The sequence below is a fragment of the Protomyctophum parallelum genome, assembly GCF_964188405.1.
Source record: "Protomyctophum parallelum genome assembly, chromosome: 1".
NCBI classification, from domain to species: domain Eukaryota; kingdom Metazoa; phylum Chordata; class Actinopteri; order Myctophiformes; family Myctophidae; genus Protomyctophum; species Protomyctophum parallelum.
The window spans coordinates 48,644,735-48,665,833 of NC_139697.1; the positions used below are offsets into that span (position 1 = coordinate 48,644,735).

At 40.5% G+C, this 21,099-nt stretch overlaps 1 long non-coding RNA gene and 1 pseudogene across 2 annotated transcripts in view; both read right to left on the reverse strand.

Moving 5' to 3' along the window:
* The window catches only part of LOC310873343, a 456,333-nt pseudogene that overhangs the window by 201,367 nt on the left and 233,867 nt on the right, over positions 1 to 21,099 (reverse strand). The window contains exon 8 of the transcript in view: positions 6,220 to 6,418. The product of the transcript in view is annotated as an uncharacterized misc_RNA (transcript). The remainder of the gene's footprint in view (positions 1 to 6,219; positions 6,419 to 21,099) is intronic.
* On the reverse strand, positions 11,055 to 14,703 carry LOC310872555. Its single transcript, XR_014570406.1, has 5 exons — positions 14,677 to 14,703; positions 14,021 to 14,224; positions 13,488 to 13,600; positions 13,278 to 13,366; positions 11,055 to 12,269 (listed from the first exon to the last, which is right to left on the reverse strand). It is a non-coding gene; the product is annotated as an uncharacterized lncRNA (long non-coding RNA).

Consider the following 21,099-nt stretch of genomic DNA (forward strand, 5'->3'; position numbering starts at 1 on the left):
GAATGGCCTCACCCCTTCCCTAAAAAAATGCATATCACTTACATCTTTTAACACAGGCCTTACATCCACCTCTCAGCAGGCCCCTCCCCCAGGTCCAAGGGAGAGGAAATGATCACCCCTTCCTTTCCCCCCACTCTGTACATACTGTGTTTGATTTTCCTGTAATGATGTTGTTGATATTGATGTTGGATCTTTTTTTGTTGAGGGGCAAAGCTATCCTCTCCTATGCCCAGCTTTGGCTGTTTGTGTGAACACAAACAATGATTTAATTGGCTGATCACCCCATCGCGATGGTTTGATTGGCTTATATACATATTGAGGATTAGAACGTAAGGGCATTTGTGATGATTTGATTGGCTGAGCACAGAATTTGATGTATGATAAGAGTGCCCCTCTCTTCACACAAGTGTGATTTGTTATTCATGAACGAGACCGCAAGGACTTTTTTCTTTCTTTCTTTTTGTACTATCCCTTCTGGAATAAGTGTTTGACTACTCTGTTGTTGTTTTTACATTTATGTCTAAATAAACTATTCAATCAATCAATCCTGTCAATAGAGGCCTCCATTCTCCTGCTCTTTTGTAGTCTTTTGGGTAGGCTACAGCGACTGTGCACGTTGGCCTCATTAAAGCGGGTGAGTTAATTGTGTGTCTCGCTGTTCCTGCCTCAGTGAATAATAGTATAAGAGTAGTATTTTAATACGGCCGTTGTGCTTTCAGGTCCAGCACTAGCCGCAATTTGCAACGCTAGATGTTTTTATAATGGGATGAATCTAGAGTTGCAATACCCTTCATTGACTCCCCACTCATCCATTTTGGTTTGCAATCTGCTTGTTTTAAACGACGTTAAACTCACAAACATTGCAGCTATAGTCCAAGCTTGAATTATCGTCTTTCAATCTGCCAAGCTTGTTTTTCATAAAAATCCACCGTAAACATGTTAAGAGCTACTACATATCTGTCAAGACATCCTCTGCAGGTGATTATTTTTGCAGTGTTGCAGTTTGGAAGCACTCGTTTTTGTTAACGGGTCGTGCTGGTGCCTCCTGCATTATGTGCAAATTCTAACGAGTTCTAACAAATTCTACGAGTGCTTCCAAACTCCAAACAATGGAGGGTATTGCAACTCTAGATTCATCCCATTATAAAAAATCTAGAGTTGCAAATTGCGGCTAGTCCAGCACTACACCTGCTGCTTTGCAGAAATTAAGCATTCTACACACAGCAGCATTTGAGAGGGCTCAATCCCACGGCCACGAGTGGTCCTCACGGCTTAATTCTTTCTATTCCTCCTCGTATTCCTCATTATCTTGGCTTGTGTAGATATAGGTAAATATATATATTTAGTGCTGCATTATATATAATATACATAATATATTTGTATTCTCTAGCATAGTAATTTGGATACGACTGGGCCCTAGGCCAACAATAGGCTGGAGAGAATACTGTCATTGTATAATCCTGTACCTTCCACTGTGAAGTGCTCATATACAGTATATGTATTTATCCTCCTTGCAGGACCGGTGCCGGGGACAGCTACGCTGGAGCAGTGGACAGCCGTCCAGTGGTGGTGGTAAAGCTCTTTTTCTCTTGAGTTTACTATTGTTTTGTGGTTTATTTTTATGCATATTACCACCACCCTGGATGGGTGAGCCTGCCCAGCTCCCCTCATTCCCCCGGTACTGGCATATATCGAGAGATATATATATATATTAAAAAAATCTAATTAATCAGAGGCTTTGTAATTATTTAATATCGATTAATCGCATATCAATATTCAACCCGAGAACAGTGAGAAACCTGTTTTTGGTATCCCAGTGAATAGTGACTACGGGATTCCACTCATTTTCAACATTTTACTGTCATTAATATACCTTTGAGTTGTTGTGTCGCTATAATAAGAAAGTCTGTGTTGCCTAGAACTGGAGGTCTGAAAAGAATCAGTAACATTATGAAGTACATCTCAGTGACATCACAAAAATGTACTGCTTTTTTTCAGACCTCCAGTTCTAGGCAACACAGAATGTGGGGACTTTTTATTATTTCCAGTGCACACAACTGACAACTGCATAGAAAAATGTTGAAAATGAGTGTTATTCCCCTTTTAAGCAATATAACTTTTGTTTATCCCAGCAGATAAACAAGTGCAGCAAGTGCCTATATAAAGTGTCTTCAGTGTGTATATGAATACTCAAATGTGCTTTACATGGCGGGGCATGAGAAAACAAATAAAAACAACTTTATTAGGTGGGAAACATTTCACATGACATGAGGTTGGGGCAGACCATTGGCCTACATAATACATATTACAGATAACATACAGTATGGCAAGAAATCTGCTACTGACTCCCGACCACGTCTCCTAGGTGGGTGACCTTGGGGAATTTTATTAAAATGACTATGACCAAAACTACTTCATAATGTGCTGTAAAAATCAACACTGGTCTAGGACTACTTACTCCGTGGTTAGAGAGGACAGCAGCAGCAGAGAGTTCCCACTGTCTTCATCCAGCTGTCTGAAGGTTTAAATACGTTGCGTTTTGCTTTCCCAAAACGCAGTAGGCCTATTATGGACTCATTAAACCATCGACCACTGCGTTCACGGGATGCAACTTTATCCTGCACTGAAGACTGTCACTCTCTGTTCTGCACTGCTGTGCTGGAGAAGTATATCACTCTGTCGGTAGCACAAATAACCCCCCCCCCCCCCCCCCCCCCGCCTCTCTACACTACACAGAGAGAGATCCTTGATTGATTGAAGTATTTATTAAAGGTATATTCAGTGATTTCACTCAAAAAACCTTAGGTTTCGTTTTTGGCTGTGGGACCCAGCCTTTCGTCCAATCAGGATGGAGAGTCAAAAACGAAACCTAAGGTTTTTTGACCCCCAGGGGTTAACTGGGGACAGGGAGGAACTCCTTATATGGCCAGCACACTCTATAGTAGGGAGGATTATCACAACAAAACAAAAAAATAAGTGAATTAAGTGAAATCACTGAATATACCTTTAACAAATTAAAAACATGATACATTTTAATACAAAAACTGTTAACTGTGAGTGAAGCATTACACTTGTTTACAAGAGATGAATTGAACAAGGTGGACCTGCACCTTGTTAATTCATCAAAACATTTAGAGACTGTGGGGTCTGGTGAGCAACCCCCCGCGATGGTAAGTGCGTTGCCAGGGCAACCAGACACGCTGTCAGACAGAAGACGCCTCGGGCCGTTAGGAACGCCCTCCTCCGCCAGATTGAGCTGATTGACGGACCGCACCCAAATCAGCTAGCGGCTACACCCGTCACATAAAAGGCAGAATCAGTCTGCGTCTGACAAGCGGCTGGTTCACACACACGCTCACGGAAGCACTCACACCGTCGGGGGGTAAGAAGGCACACACACTTCCACCGAACACACACTCATGTGTATGGCTCTGCATGTCTTAAACTGTCACTCTCCTCTCGTCACAGGTTTATAGGATCCGTCCAGGATTATGTCCGAGGGACAGAATCCACAGGACTGGATGAAGGAAATATAGGATCAGTCCAGGATTATGTCCGAGGGACAGAATCCACGGGACTGTATCCAGGAAATATAGGAACAGACGCCGGTTCTCACGTATCGGGCTGCGGGAGGAAGGCAGCCCCGCCAGCGACGGCGACGTGAGAACCACAGACAATAAGGTCGGAAGGAAACCTATTAATTCTTTATCTAACATTGAGTTCTGTCAGGCATACAGGACAGAGGATCGAGTTCTCACGTATCGGGCTCCGGGAGGAAGCCAGCCCCGCCAGCGACGGCGACGTGAGAACTACAGATAGTGAGGTCGGGAAGAAACCTACAATTCTTTCTATAACATTGAGTTCTGTCTGGCATACAGAAGAGGAGTTCCAGTTTCCACGGACCGCGCTGCGGGAAGGAGGCTACCCCGCCACAGCGACGAGGACGAGGAAACTACAGATAATAAGGTCGGAAAGAAACTTATAATTCTTTATATAATTCTGAGACATTGCATTGAGGCCTGTCTAGCAAACAGGCGCTCATTATGTACGCCGGATCGGCTTGAAGGCTTGCGCTCTTTTGGAGCTAAACCCCGCTACAGTTAAAGATAAAGACTGATGACATCACGAAGCAAGGCACCGACGTCACTTCTTATCGGTTATTAGTAACCAAGGCCCTCCAGTGAGGAGTGAGCTGTAAGAGACTGTATATCGTTTATTAGTAACCAAGGCCCTCCAGGGAGGAGAAGAGCTGGAAGAGACTGTATATCGTTTATCAGTAAGCAAAGCCCTCCAGGGAGGAGAAGAGCTATATAAGAGACTGTATAAACTGAATTGAAGCTAATTCTATTCTCATCCCTCTCCAGTCCGTGGAAGACGCCCGTGAAGGAAATAATACTGAATTGGAATATAATTTAGGAGAAACCTACGTGGGGTTTCTCCTGCCTGTTGGCCTGTTATATATATGATTTTCTGCTCTTAAATGAATAAACAGCGTTTTGAAGTGCTGCAATACCTTGTCCCGCCTGTTGATGACCACAGAGACTTCACAAGACGTACAAATATACACTTCTATATAGCCAAGAACAGAACAGGAATTCATCATAAAGAGGTAAAACGGGGGGGGGATTCAGAGTTTATGGGGGGCAGTTTCGAATTGCAGCTGTCCGTAGGTGCCCTTTGAGAGCGGTGTTGAAGGAGTCAGGGATTTGCATGTCTTAATGACTGTTTGTAGGGCGTTCCACATTTTGGTGGCCTAGGAGCTAAATTAATTTATTCCCTTATTTGTGCCGAATCTGGGTTGCACATGGTTTGTTGAGCTCCCTCTGGTGTTGTGGGTGTGGACTTCGTTGACTTCGTTTGTGTTTTTGGGGCTCCCATATGTGTTTTCTATCCCCACAAATAAACAATTTTGAACAATCAGGCCTTCATGTCATATGGGTGTTTTAATGGAAATTGCTCTCAGGAACAGCTCGACTGATTTTGGCCTCATCGTGATGTCATTAATGTCACCCTACTTTGTATAATTCCTCCTCTTCTTCAGTCTTGAGTTCCAAATTTGCATTTCCACTTTGTCTACAATGTCCACCATTGTTGATTTTCCAAGCTGGCATGGAATGGAAAAAAAGCCTGGTTTTATCTAGCATCAGTATTATAATGACTCAAATATTAAATAATCTGCATATCAGCACCCCCACCACCTCAGGACATTGTGGTACTGCAGCTAAAACTGCTTTCAAAGTCCAGAAAGAAATGACAAGGCCTGGTTATATCAGAGTGGTGATTGAGGCTCAAACCATTAGAAATACCTTTGAGGGACATAGACCATACGATTATTAAATATTAAAAGCAGTTTTAAAATGCATGTTATTTGCGCTTTAAGGAAGTATTTAGACTCCTCCTCAATTGTTTTGTCTCAAATTGACCAGCAAAACTATAATCCACAATTAGTAGGCCTAGTGTGTCCTTGCTCCAACTTGCTTGGAAATGTGCATATTGCCAGCAGGCACGTGGCAGCAGCTAAGCTAGGCTGGTGAGCCTGTGCATTTTTTAATTTTTATTAAATTATTGATTGGTAAAATTCAGGGTGAAATGAATTGAGTTTTCAGTGGGTCCAGAACCCACTGCTATGCTCCATAGCTGCTACCCACTGTATTACACTGTACCATGGCTCCCTCTAGTGACCGTTTATATTTAGTGCACAGTCTGCACAGCGTACGCTCCAGCAGCGCTACTGCGCATGTGCAAAACCCAGTGTGTTCTCCATTATTGTTTCGGGAGCTGCTGCTACAATCCACAGACAGAACAACAATAAGAAGAAGTTTGTTAAAACAACATCATGGCGTCTGACTGTTGACACTTTGATATGCAGAGAAAACTAAAAGGTGTGGTTTGAAAACAGTGTGGTCGTTAAGCAGGAGGAGGACGTGTGTTTGTTAGCAGCTCAACCACTGAAAGAAACACAGCTACAGGTAAAAAGATGAACTGATTCACCACGTTGTGTTTTTACTACAGTTATATTTTATATTATTGACTCTTGAATCTTTTAACATGGAACATGACGAGTATGTCTATAGTCTGGTCTAGAAGCAGCAGCAATATTAATATAGCCTATACAGTGTTTATGCTATTGCATCTTGTTGATGCCACTAATATTGTAACCATACCGTGTGTGAGAGAGAGAGGGGGGAGGGGAGAGAGAGGTGGGGGGAGGGTGGAGATAGTGTGTGTGTGTGTGTGTGTGTGTGTGTGTGTGTGTGTGTGTGTGTGTGTGTGTGTGTGTGTGTGTGTGTGTGTGTGTGTGTGTGTGTGTGTGTGTGTGTGTGTGTGTGTGTGTGTGTGTGTGTGTGTGTGTGTGTGTGTGTGTGTGTGTGTGTGTGTGTGTGTGTGTGTGTGTGTGTGTGTGTGTGTGTGTGTGACGCTCCACACGTCCCAAACTCTTCTCCCTTCTGGCTCCAAAACTGTGGAATGCACTTCCCATTGCAGTCAGACCTGCAGCATCACTCCCAATCTTCCGCCGTAGTCTGAAAACCCACCTTTTCAGACTCCATCATGGCCCATAGCACTTACCCCACCCCCTTAGATAGCATTTCTGTAGACTTAGATAGCATTTGATACAGACTTATAGCATGTTATGTAGACAGCACTATAATTGCATTGTATATAGTCATAGCACGCCATAGTACATATGTATAGCATAGTAGTATATATGTATAGTTTATATGTATAGTTTCATAATATAGATATCCCACTGTTACTTTCTTAGCTTACGCATGTTTCATGATAAATGTTTTTATGTGATGTATTCCTATGCTTTTTGTTCTTGCTTAATGTAAATCGCTCTGGATTAAGAGCGTCTGCTAAATGCCTAAATTGTAAATTGTGTGTGTGTGTGTGTGTGTGTGTGTGTGTGTGTGTGTGTGTGTGTGTGTGTGTGTGTGTGTGTGTGTGTGTGTGTGTGTGTGTGTGTGTGTGTGTGTGTGAGAGAGGGGGGGGAGAGTGTGTGTGAGAGAGAGAGGGGGGGGGAGAGTGTGTGTGAGAGAGAGAGAGGGGGGTGGAGAGAGAGAGGGAGAGGGTGGAGACTAGAGAGAGAGTTATGACAGTCAGTAGGGTAGGTAGGATTCTGCTAGCCCTAGAATGGGAATCTGTTGTTACATACATTTGGTACAGTATTCAACATAACAGAGCCACAGTGTCCTTGACTTGAGGGTTGTAGCGGCAGAACGGCAGCATAAATGTGATAAATGCTCAGTTTGCACTCACCCATTCAATAATTCCAAAGACGTGGAGTGAGATATTGTCCTCTAGTTGAACATCCATGTGAAAGTTCGTGTATTTTAGTCAAATATCTCCAGGAATGACAGCTGGAGTGAATTAATCAAAATGTCCTCCGATCATCACAAACGTCATCACCAATTAGCCTATCGCAAGCCCCTCCCCCCAAGCGCCAGCTCCGCCCCGACCTACGACAGAATCTCTACTTCCCCCCTCAGTTCAGCGTTGAGGTGAATGGAGGACCTACGACACACAAGGTATTATATTACGTTATTTTAGCCAGTTTCATTGTTTTCGTTGAAACTGTTCTTTGTATGGGTACTGTAGTTGTTATGGGAGAGGCTACATATATTTTTTTGTTTATTGATCCCTTTTTTGAAGCAGAAATAAACTTTAAAGTTACGGACCTCGTCCTGTAGCTCTGCTCCATAGCCTGGAGGAGGAGAGCTATGCATCGCCACCCGTCCGGCTCTCAAAACTTGTTAAAGACATTACTTTTGCTAATGTTACATTACGATGGTCATGTTGTGTTTTTACTAGCAGATGTTAGCTGGTTAATATAATGTAACCATAGTTAAGCTAACCCGTAGCAAGCCTAACATGGTAAGCTCGACAGATTCTAGACAGCGCGTTAACTTTTATGTGATTTATAATCAAGCTTTGGCAGTGGGTACATTTAGACTAAAATGACTGTCATTATTTCAGAACATTCTTCTGATAGAAGACGAACATGCAGATGTCCATCCCCCACCTCCTCCAGCAGCAGCAACAACAACACTGTGTGCCGATGGAACCTGGCTGCAACTCGACATGTACTGTCCAGAAAAATGCAGGCAGTGGATCAAACAAATAATGTGGGAGACCCCACCACAATAAACAAACATACGTCTGCTCCAAGCTAGGCATAACTGTAAAGGGAGCTGCTAATGTTATGATCACAAAACGGTAGGCTATTAAAATGTGTTGTCATTGCTCCTATCCTATTTACCATCAGGCTACCTAACGTTAGTCACTGTAAAGTTTAGCCATACAAAATACTACAGCAGGTATATGCATTGGTTGACCACCAGTTGTGGTCAGTGCTGGAGGCTTCAGACAATGTCTATCAATCACGTTTCTTTGAACACTATCATATTGCTTGTTTCTATACAACGTTATTAGTTATTACTATATCACCCTTGTATTTTATAACTTTTATTACTATAGGAGTCTGTCGTGGTAATATTCATTACCATTCACATGTTTAATGTTTTGTAGTGATATGCAAGCATATATTCTCTTAAAGTTAGTGGGGGTAGACCTTTCAACAAACCACAAGTTCATTTTGAGTTTTGTTGTATACTAGTTAAAACTGTGATGTGACAATAAAGATGATTCTGATTCTAGTGTTGTGTTAAAGTTTTATTGAATCTTATCTTGTAAGGAAAGTGTCATTATATGGTGTAAATCTGCATGGCGTTTTCATTCAGAACTGTGTACACATTTGTGGGTCACTGATGAAGTCCACCAAGGTAGGTAGGCTACTCCAGTAACAAGGGGAAGCTGTATTAGAAAAGACAAGAATATACATTACATATTTAATGTCTCTTTCCAGAGAGTTTTGAGCTTTCATAAGAGGGGAACTTGGTAACAAATGATTATTGATTATTTGATGGTTTTATTGGTCGTGTGTGTATATATAGGCTATATATTTTTTTTGTGGGTAATGTTTTTAATCGTCAAACATTTTCACCGGCCGCCCCAGCCACGCCCACCACGACAAGATCAGCACAGCAGAGATGCTTGCTGACAGACTCACCAGCATGGCGGGGGATTTTAAAACGTTACCTGTCGCTGTTTCAGAAGGTTTTTGGAATGACAGTTCCAAAATATCATCAAGGTCGAGGCAGAAGGGGCTGCAGTATGCCTTTGAAGGCTATATACACAATATAAATATTAAAAAAGACGTCAACACACAAACAACAATAGTGGAAGCGCATGCATACCGTTCTCAATCCAAACACGAGAAACCCCACAACCTCGTCCTCAAATGTGACGAAGAGAAAGTTTTGGACCAGTCATGTTCCTGCACTGCCGGGTAAGTTATTAATACAGCTATTTAAATATTTTATGTCAACATATCTTCAGCAGAATCATGATGTCAACGTTAAGCCTACAGGTGCCTGGTGCCTATATAGTTCTACACTAGCTAGAAAACCAGGCAGCTGTAGTGTCCCCAAGTATGATGTAAACTAAGCCAATAATGTCAGCTCTAGTTAACGAGTTATCTAGCATAAACGTCAGTTATTTTTAGGCATGTCATGGTTCTAAACAAGACTAGCAAGTAGAATACTCAACTATAGTCTACCTAGTTAGCTAGAGACTAGTGTGGGGACATTCAGTACAGTCAGGTATGGGTATAGTACCTGACTGTACCTCGTCTGATAATGTATTTTCCATCATATAAAAGGTTAAAATGTACACCAGTGAATATATGCAAGAATATACATCTATCCCATATGAATGAATAGCAAAGTGTACAGTGTACTACTAGATGTCTGTCAACAGTGAATGATGTACGGTTTTGGATGTTATCAGGCGATTGTTATGACCGTCAGTGACAGCTGGCCTACAAGTTAACACTGGTTAAATGCATAATAGCCTAATATAGCAATATGGAATACAATGAGAAGATGTATGTACAAAACAAACAAGTCAGTATGTAGGAAAGGACTAATAACAATAACAATCGCCTGATATCCAAAACCGTACATCATTCACTGTTGACATCTAGTAGTACACTACATTTTACCTTTTATTTATTGATGGAAAATACATTATCAAACGAGGTAGTCTTATCCTTCTATATGCCAACATGTTTATTTTTATTTTTATCAGGGCACCAGGATATTGTTCCCATCTTGTAGGCCTGGTGTTTACACTAGATTATTCCCGGGCAAGCAAAGAGAAACCCTGTCATGGGAATGAAGAGGCCACCTCATGTACAAGTCAGCCTCAACAGTGGCACAAAGCAAGAGGTAAAAATATCACTAGTGAACCAGTGATGAACCTGGTGGTGGCCAAGGCAAAGGTCAACCGTAAGAGGAAACCTATCATGTCCACTTATACCCACGACAAGTAAGTTCTTGCTTTCTATGTACAGTGTAACATTATGTTTTTCTATTGACCCTGAGTCTGCAAAAAGGCATTCATTCATTCATTCAATACCAGTAAGGCGCTTCTGTATGTACTTCTGTTTTAGGAAAGAGCTGGGATCCGAAACATTTAGCCTTTTGAGAGAGATGACCGATGCCCCAATAAGTTACCTTTCATCAGAACCACAACATGTAGAAGATGTCGGAGGCATCAAGTATCCTCTGGGATGTGGGCTAAGCCACCAGGTAAGTTAGAGAATAAAGTTAGAGACTTAAAAACATATTCCCCACAGGTTTATTAACACAAAACCAACCGAAAACAATGAAGACATAGCCTATTCGTTCTCTTTCATATTCAGTTTGCTGTCTGAAACAGGAACGCACTATGGCCCACATGCAACACATGTTTACAGTCACAAGAACAAACCATGTTTCTACTGTATGTCAGTCGTTCTCAAACATAAAAAAAAGGAAAAAAAACTACAAGCTGGTAGCACGGCACTCTGTGCAGTGTTATTTCAATAGCTAAAGTATAACATAATGCTTTAAACACCAAAAGGGGTTCCCGTCCAGAATGTGTCAAAACAAAAAACTGTAAGCGAAAAGGCCTTGTGCACACCTACAAGGACAGGTGCGTGGGAGCCGGTAACCAAATTTGATGCAGCAAAGTGCAGTGATGTCATTTCAGAAAACATGCCCCCAGAATACAAATCCCTACTGTACCTTACTGTTTAAGAATGTGAGGCTGGAAATTTGACAACATGCTCACAACATACCATATTTGATTTATGTTCCCAATCCTAGTATTTGGAATTTTGCCTGACACAATTTTGAATTTTTTTATTTTACCAATGGCTCTCTCAACATGCACCCGGTGCTTTGCAATGCGCTTTGTTGCGAGCACATCTCCAGCTGGCATTTGTCTCTTAGACCTGGCGAAGGGTGGGATATTTAACTGTAGTCCTATTGCGGCCAGGTCTTCCTCTATTAGAAACCCCTTATCAGCCATTATGCCATCCCCCCTCTGCAAATACCCAACCTCAATCAGTTGTTTGAGGAGTGGGATGATGCCACACCTCCTGACTATTTCCTTGTCAGACAAACAGCCAGTGAAAAGGGAAGATGAAAAAATCACAGCACCGCGAGGGTCGCAAGCAACAAGTGATTTGAGGGTGTTGGTACTTTTATAATTTGAATAGCTTTTGCTTTGGATTGCCAATGAGGTTGGTTTTTCAATTTTCACTTCTGTGCAATCTATAATTGCAAATGTTGATGGGTAGTCTGATTTGTATTCTGGGGGCATGTTTTCTGAAATGACATCCCTGTGAGGCCAAATTGGTAATTCACCCAATATGTCAAACATGTAGTCAATCCAGGAATTGAAAAGAACACTTGCGTTTTGTGTGGAGATATTAAATCTAAAGGCAAGGTTTTTCAGATCTTCATTGTTGCGCAGTTTCATTAAAACAAATAGCAACTGCCTACGGAGTGGCATCTCTACAATTTTCCAATTATTCCGCTTGTATTTTATTGGGACGTTTACTTGGGGGATGTCTGGATTAGCTGGAATGCCAAATAGTGTGCACAGTTGGTTAAAACGTTCATACGTGAACCCAGTACTGTATTCCATCATTTTGGGGATTTCATTATCATTAAGAAGTTCAGGTGTAAGTGTACCCTCTTTAAGTGTCTCTATAGTTTTTTTCAGACGTTCTACCTCCGTTTCTTTTACAGCCAATTTCAATGTCAAGTTCTCATTGTCTTCCTTTAATTTCTTCACTTTTTCTGCGTCATGCTCCTCCTCAGCTTCCCTCTGATGGTCCTGCTGTCCGTGGTCCTCTGGAGGTGGGGGCTCCAAACTCTCTAGAAAGAGAAATTATTACGGTACATATTAATGATTTTAATGTATATATTTTTTGTCTTGTTTTTCTTTTACAGCTTCCCCTTATTATCACTGGAGCTGCAGCACCTACTGCAGATGGTAGAGAGCCTCCTGACAGTGATGAAGATGAATTCCCCAACTTCAAATTGCCTCCCCAACCAACAGATGTGTGCAGAGTTTTTCACGAGAATGCCATGAAAATCTACACCAAAATGACAATTTCAGTAAAAGAGTCAATCAAATTAGAACAAAATACCAGAAAGCAAAACGCAAATAACTTGTGGTTTGTGGAAAGGTCTACTCGACTAACTTCGAGCTCTTTCAAAAGAATATGCTCTAGGAGAGCTGACCATGACACTCTTGCTGCAAAGTTAAAATGTACAGGATCGGTCAAAACGAAAGCTATGAAGAGAGGTACAGAAGAAGAGCCTGTAGCAGCGGCAGAGTACACCAAGGTCACTGGCAATCCCGTGTATCCATGTGGCTTGGTTGTAAATCCACATGCACCACATCTTGGAACTTCACCTGACCGTAAGGTCATAGAGAGAAAGGGTGAAAGCACTAACTATGGGCTTTTAGAAATTAAATGCCCATCGAAGGATAGCATCACATTGTGTCCCTACTTGTCCAAGCAGGCAGATGGCAGCTATAAGCTAAAAGAGTGTCACGAATACTACTATCAGATAATGGGGCAGCTTGGGCTCACTGGTATGTCATGGTGTGATTTATTTGTTAAATGTGCTGAAGACCATCACCTACAGCGGATACACTTTGATGCAGCAAAATGGGAAGAGATGAAGAACAAACTTGATGTATTTTACTTTGATTACTACATTAACAACATGTCATGAACCCCAGCATTTCTATTCTGGGCACAAAGGGGGTGCAATAAACTGAGACCTCAAATGACCTTGTCTGGACTTTCTGATTTGTGACACATTGTGAGCTTGTAGATCAGCTATAGTACAACAAAGTATGTCATCACTCACCAACAATACTACCCTGTTGGTCTTCTTCTGGGGTTTTCTCCAGGTTACTTGATGTGGAGGCCTCATCCTCCTCGAAATCACATCTGAGTCTGTAAAAGCACAACTCATGTTAGTTGACTATTTGTTTTGTTTCTGAATAATAGTACCTGCTGGGGCAAAAATGCATGTTACAACACAGCGGTCTTGATAAATGAAATGTTCCTTGTGTACCGTTTTTTGGGAGCCTTTCGACAGCCACCTTGTTGTTCCCTTGTTGGCTTAACCACTTTCACAGCAGCCATAGGGTTGGGGAAGTCATCAGTGGGCTTTCCATTCACAAAATGCTACAAAGATTAAAGAAAAATAAGTTTGATATATATCACTACAAAACATGCTCATGTTTTGCAGTGAAATATTTGTGTGAATAGACATGATAACAATACACAGGTAAATACATATTAGTATGGCAATGAAGGTTAAAATGCAATGGTGCTAGTAATAACGTGTTCTGTGTAGTGTAGAAATGTAATGCAAATAAATAGCATCATGATTTACAGACATTGTCTGAAGCCTCTATAGCACTAGTGCAAACGTATGTATTGTATACACAGGATCACAATGGAAAGGAGCCCTCTGGGATTTTTGTATCATACTTTTAACATTACATGCACCTGCTGTATTTGTATGTAGGCAAACTTTACAGTTTTGAGATTTGCTCATGTCTAACAGCATATTATCAAACTTAACAAGAGCCCTATGCCTACCTTGGAGCACACATATATGTGATGGTCTATTGTGGTGGGGTTCAGTTGAGTATAGGGTCTCCCACATTGTTTGATCCACTGCCTGCATTTCTCTGGTTGGGATTTAGGTTTAGGGAACGGGAAAAATACCACTCCACCCTCCAGACGAGCAGGGTACCGAGTGTCTGACTTGCAAGTTCCGTGGGCACAACGTTTCACCATGTTCTGAAACAACGACAATGGAATTTTAGTCTAAATGTACCTACTACCAAAGCTTGATTATAAATCACAAGTTAACGCGCTGTCTAGAATCTGTCGAGCTTACCATGATGTTAGGCTTGCTACGTTAGCTTAACTAATCGTGGTTATATTATATTAACCAGCTAACATCTGCTAGTAAAAACACAACATGACCATCGTAATGTAACATTAGCAAAAGTAATGTCTTTAACAAGTTTTGAGAGCCGGACGGGTGGCAATGAACTAGCTCTCCTCCTCCAGGCTATGGAGCAGAGCTACAGGACGAGGTCCGTAACTTTAAAGTTTATTTCTGCTTCAAAAAAGGGATCCATAAACAAAAAAATATATGTAGCCTCTCCCATAACAACTACAGTACCCATACAAAGAACAGTTTCAACGAAAACAATGAAACTTGCTAAAATAATGTAATATAATACCTTGTGTGTCGTAGGTCCTCCATTCACTGCAACGCTAAACTGATGGGGGAAGTAGAGATTCTGTCGTAGGGGGCGGCGCGACGGGGCTTGTGGGAGGGGCTTGCGATTGGTGAATTGACCGGGGAAGCCCAAATGTTTGGGGCAGGTCAGGTGCATTGAGATAGGTGCTGGGTAATTAATCACACCACCTGCCAATTGTGTGCTACAAGGATACATTTTAGAAAAGCACTTGTTTACATCTATTTTGAATTCATCAGAACATTTAAAGACGTACAGATTTACGGGGAAAAAAGGAAATAATCATGCAGTTAAATGCCTCCGTGAAGTCGCACCCCATATGATAAACATGAATCAAAATGGTGTCATTCTTTAGTGCTGCATGTGTGACATGAATTGTATCATTTGTGCTGGTAATCTGGTATCATTGAGATATTTTAAGTTACATGTTTGCTGAGCCTTGCACCATCTTTAGGTCCAAATTGAACAATACTATTCTTTCGTGTTTTTTGTTCAATAATATGTGCCGTTGAAACCAACAATTGTGCTATTTGGTAATGTTTATATAAATTGCTATGTTGTGTGTTGGCATGTTAATGACTGTCATCATGCGGCAGTACACCTAACTAGAACAGGGCAATATACGTAGACAGTAGGAAACATACTAACATAGCCTAACTTAAAATATCTCAAAATTTATACCAGCAAGAATTATGAAATTTACGACACAAATTAGCACAAATTAATAAAGAATGACACCATGTCTGTCTCCACCAGGCCAAAGGCCTGTGGAGAGTATGTTTTGCACATTGTGTGTGCGTGTGTGTGTGCGTGTGCCCGCCCGTCCATATTAAATCCCCATTGGCTAAGATTGCCTTCCAAAGTTTGCAGGATTGGTCCGTTATGAACAAAATGCCTCAAATCATGAACGCAGAGTGCAATTTGATGGAAATGTTGCATGCACATTCCCATTAGGTGGAGGAAGAAACCACTTGAAAATCTTCATCAGCCTCATGGTGGCGCTATATCTAGATCGTGTTTTTATCTATAACTGCACCGATTTGTGTAAAAACTGTATGCACACTCTAGAGGCCAAGGAAAAACCTTTGACCTGCATTTTTCACATCTGCTCTTTATAACGCCACCAGGAGGCCGACTTATGTAAAACACATTTTTTTAAATTACTCCTTCAGATTTTACCCAAATATCATGCAAATTGTTACACATTATCTCTATAGTCATGTGACCAAGACGGGTTATATATAATTCAATTTTTTATTTGTTTTTCAAAATCGTACAAAATCTAGGTTCAGTACAAAGCAGCATCAACATTACAAACCTTACAAATAGCCAGTCCAAGAAACATAAAAAAGAAGAAAAATAACAGCAAGGAAATGAATGTTCATTTAAGGTTCATATACATCCAGAACTCATCCCATGTCTCTTTCATTTAGCTTTCTGCATCTACCCTGCCCAACATATATTCATATGATGTCATTTCTTCATTCCATTCTTTAAGCCCAGGTGTTCTGGGGACCTTCCAATGACGCAACAGTATTCTGGCAGCTGTAACAAGTCCAACCTTTATAATAGTGAAATAATTTTTAGATATGCCAGCAGTTCTGTCCCCTAATAGACAGAGCCGCGGATCCCTGGGCAACGTCAATTCCGCCCATTTCTCAAGGAAATCCAGTACCCTACACCAGAAAGGTTATACTGTGCGACAGTCCCTAATCATATTTATATATGTGCCAATTTCTTCTTTGCATTTCCAACATGTGTTATTATCCGCGATTCCCATTTTAAGTAATCTAGTCGGTGTCAAATAATATCTATGAATAATCTTATACTGAATACATTTCCCTCTTGCTTCTCTAATTCCACTTCCTACATTTGCTATAATTCTCCTCCAAAGCTCATTTTCAATGTCTACGCCCAAATCATTCTGCCAAATGGATTTGAGACTGTCACATGTACCTCCCAGCAGTTCTTTTGTCATTTTGTTATTAACAGATGTGGTAATTTTAGATATTCAACTTGTGACTTCAACAGTATCAAGAGTAGGCCTACTGCCCAGACAATTTCTCATTTGTAAATATTTCCAGAATGTACCATCATTTCCAAGGTCAAATTTATCTTTTAAATCTGAGTAAGTTATAAAAGCCCCATTTTCAAATAGATCACCAATAGTATTAAGCCCTGCTGCTTGCTATTTTTAACTTTAACTTTTTTTTTACCAGTTTTGAATCGCAGCCGTCCGTGAGTGCTCTTTGAGAGCGGTTTTGAAGGAGTCTAGGGATTCACATTTCTTAACGTATTTTCGTAAACCATGCTTAATTGTGAACGGTTACAATTTCCGCTCACATAAATGTTTGCACTGTACGCTCCCTGCTGCTTGAACTGAGGCAGAACATTAAAAACACATTGGTTACTTTCACCTTATTCACTTTACACCATTGTTCCTTGTGTAAACTTAAGTTAAGTGTGATTTCTTCCTTAATGCATGAATCTTAATGTTGGAGAGTTGTGCTAACACCACTAGGTCTCCAGTTATTAAAGTCCTTCCTTATTCACTTGATTTCAGAGCGGTGTGTGGAATCCAGACTGCAGGTGAAGATTAATATGCAATATGGACAATATCCAATGTGTATTCTTCATTTCCCCTCCTACTTCTATATCCTACCTTATTTATTATATTTAATGACTACTGCTCATATCTGCATTTACTTACTGTACTTATTAATGTATCACTTACTGACATGTTTGCACTCTGGTGAGATGCGAAAATACTTTTCACTGTGCTGTACTTGTACTGTACATTGACAATACATTGAATCTCATCTCAACTCTAGACTCAAGAACTACAATACCCATGATGCATCACTCCCAGGTGAAGATGAACTCTCCAGACTCAGCCAGGGACGTTTCTATTAAACAGGAAGCTGAAGACGTTTCTATTAAACAGGAAGCTGAAGACGTTTCTATTAAACAGGAAGCTGAAGACGTTTCCATTAAACAGGAAGCTGGAGACGTTTCTATTAAACAGGAAGCTGAAGACGTTTCTATTAAACAGGAAGCTGAAGACGTTTCTATTAAACAGGAAGCTGAAGACGTTTCTATTAAACAGGAAGCTGAAGACGTTTCTATTAAACAGGAAGCTGAAGACGTTTCTATTAAACAGGAAGCTGAAGACGTTTCTATTAAACAGGAAGCTGAAGAAGTTTCTATTAAACAGGAAGCTGAAGACGTTTCTATTAAACAGGAAGCTGAAGACGTTTCTATTAAACAGGAAGCTGAAGACGTTTCTATTAAACAGGAAACTGAAGACGTTTCTATTAAACAGGAAGCTGAAGACGTTTCTATTAAACAGGAAGCTGAAGACGTTTCTATTAAACAGGAAGCTGAAGACGTTTCTATTAAACAGGAAGCTGAAGACCAGCCACACCTCAGTAAGTTTCATGTGCTCTTCCTTTCTTTAATATTGTCTGTTCTCTAGGGCTGCCACAATGTCTTATTTTCACTGTACAATAACAATGGCAAAAAATACCAGGACACTCATAATATAGTCCGGTCGCTTGTGTAATTTCAAACCATATTGGATTCTGTGCAAATGTCTTTTTTGTCATACTCATATTTTGTCATACATAAATGTTAACAAACCTTAATTTTGTTTTACATATTGAACCGGACTAATATCCCGATATGTAAAACCCATCATTGGAATATCTGTCAAATTTTTTGAAAGGTATTATCTATTGTATTTAATATGTAATGTCTTATTACCATAAACAAAAGCACATTGTATTTTGCACAAATGCAATGTGAAAGACAACTGTTTTTTTTACTGTATTTATCTGTAAAATACCCTAAAGACTATATTAACCCATTCTGAACGGGCACCCATTTTGGTGTTAGCATCATGTTATGCTTTAGCTATTGAAAAATAGCAGATCTACAAGCTCATATCGCGCCACCGAGTGGCGCGATACGAGCTTGTAGGTCTGCTATTTTTGAAAAATCGAAGAGCGACTGACATTTTTAGAATCTGATCTCAGGTCAGAATGGGTTCATCAGGACCAGTGTGTGTCCGGCGGAAACCTCGTATGATCTCAGGTCAGAATGGGTTAAACAAGAACTGTATAAACAACTACTGAGATAAGACTATAGCTTCCATAGCTAGAGAGCTAGAAGCTCCGGAACTCCGGAACTGTGAAAATACTTTTGAAAGTACGCTAAGTACCCTAAATACTCTTTACCAAAATAGACGCAGAAGGCTTGTAACTTTACGGAACTGGTTATAAAAACCTTTTAGACTATAAGAATTTAACACTTTAGATTAGATTTAACCAGAGTACTTTAGGGAAATGGTCAGTGCAAAAAGGTTTATCTTAAGTATGGAATACTTTTAGAAAGTTACCTTTTAAATACTCAGATGAATAACAAAGTCCACCGAAAGAAAGGATGTCCAGTCACAAGAGCAATTAGGCTTTAGCCATTATATTTGATTCATGAGAGGCAGAATAAAGATTCACATACAGCTAATATATATTTACAATAAGATTCAGCCCTGTCCCGGAGGACAGGTTGAAAATGGTCTCTCAATACCGTCTCAAAATGGGAGACAGTATTTATATCTTTGTACTCAAAATGGGAACAGTGCACAGAAAGAGTGTCAGCCAGGAGAGGCTTCACTGCTATAACAAACCAGGAAACTATGCATGGGATATGTAGTTTGGAATGACTTGTAGTTCATGAATCAAGTCACTGGCAAACCAGCATGGCCATAGACCGGGAAAGCGCAGAGGCTGGCGTTGCTATGGCAACCTCCTGATAAGATTCTTTCCCGGCACCCAGCCACTAGGCCAAGTTGTCAGAGCCCGGCTGTCGGCGCGGGCATACTCAAGGTTAAAATAACAAGTTATTTCTCAAAGCGAGGCAGACAGCGCAAAACAATTCTTACTATCTACACGCGGGGACAGCGTGAAGTAATATCTACACGCTGGGGCCGAAATGAGTGGGACAGAGAGCATGAGATTAAAAGGCAAAGGGCCCAGGACCAATCACCCACAAAATAACAGATCTACCAAAAATACCTATCAACAACCGGACCGTATAAATTCCCCATGTGATTTTCTTTACAATTCTTTTCAAATTGAACATCTTTGTGGATAACATTTAAACAAAAAGCAAGGGAAAAGAATAAATGTTTTGATGGAAAAATGCTAAAGATTTAATCATATATATTGTAATTGACAGAAACGGATTGTGATGTTTGTTTGTTTTAAAGCTGCGTCACACCCAGCATTTCCTGACGTATCGATATGGTACGATAGGATTATCAGCAAGGAATACGATAGGATTATTGCCACATGGATTAATTGAACCCACCGCTAGTCTGAACTGTGTGAGATAACGCAGATCTTTTTTCTTAGCTTCTTCATTTGAGGTTTAACCATTTGAACCCCAGCATCCCTATATTGTGGGGGGAACATTTGCCTGAAATAGAAAATCTACAAACTCACAGATAGTATTAGTTCATGAAACACAAAGGTTCACTAAGTATAGAGTTTAACTTTCAAACAAGTATTCAAGTATTTGAAAGCTTAGCGTCTGCACTTTCTTACTCTTTACAAAACTGAAACATTACCATTATGTGCGACACAATTTCTAGCAGGTGTGAAAAATACTTGCTTGGCCGACTGGCAGCGTGAACAAGACATCTGGCGCTGATCACTACAGTAGTTTGTGAGATTTTCTCCAGACACACAGGCAGATTCTCAGACCCATTTACAGACGTACAGAGCTACGCTATGGAAATGTTTTACATAGATTGTTAAGCTACCATCGGTCCACATTTCAAGCTTTCATTGTCAGAAGTTATTCTGTTTCATAACGTCATGCACTGAGTGGCATGACTAATTTACTACCAAATAAGAGCTCAGGTGTGAAATATCATGTTTTTAATTTGTTTAAAAATGTCATGATTCAATTTAAAAAAAATGCTGTAACACCATTATTCATTTTGGGGCTAAAGTAACTACATATATTACTTCAAATTATTATTTGTTTCGTATTTTGCTAAAATCTTGCTAAACGGTTTAGTCAATCTTATCTTGGTACGTAACAGTTAATTCTGTATATGAAAAATGGATTTACATTTTCGGAATCCAGTGTTGATTATCATGTTATGTTTCTGCTCCTAGACATCCTGCACATGGTTGTGTGTAAAGAGGAGGTTTCCCCTAAACAGGAGAGGAGCCCCAGTCTGCTCCAGGAGGAACCAGAGCCTCCACACATTAAAGATGAACAGGTGGAACTACCTCAAAGACCAGAGGAACCTGTTGTGTCAATGTTGACATTACTAGCAGTGAAAGGTGAAGAAGAAAATGATAATGATTATGATGAAGACATCTCTTCCCACTGCTC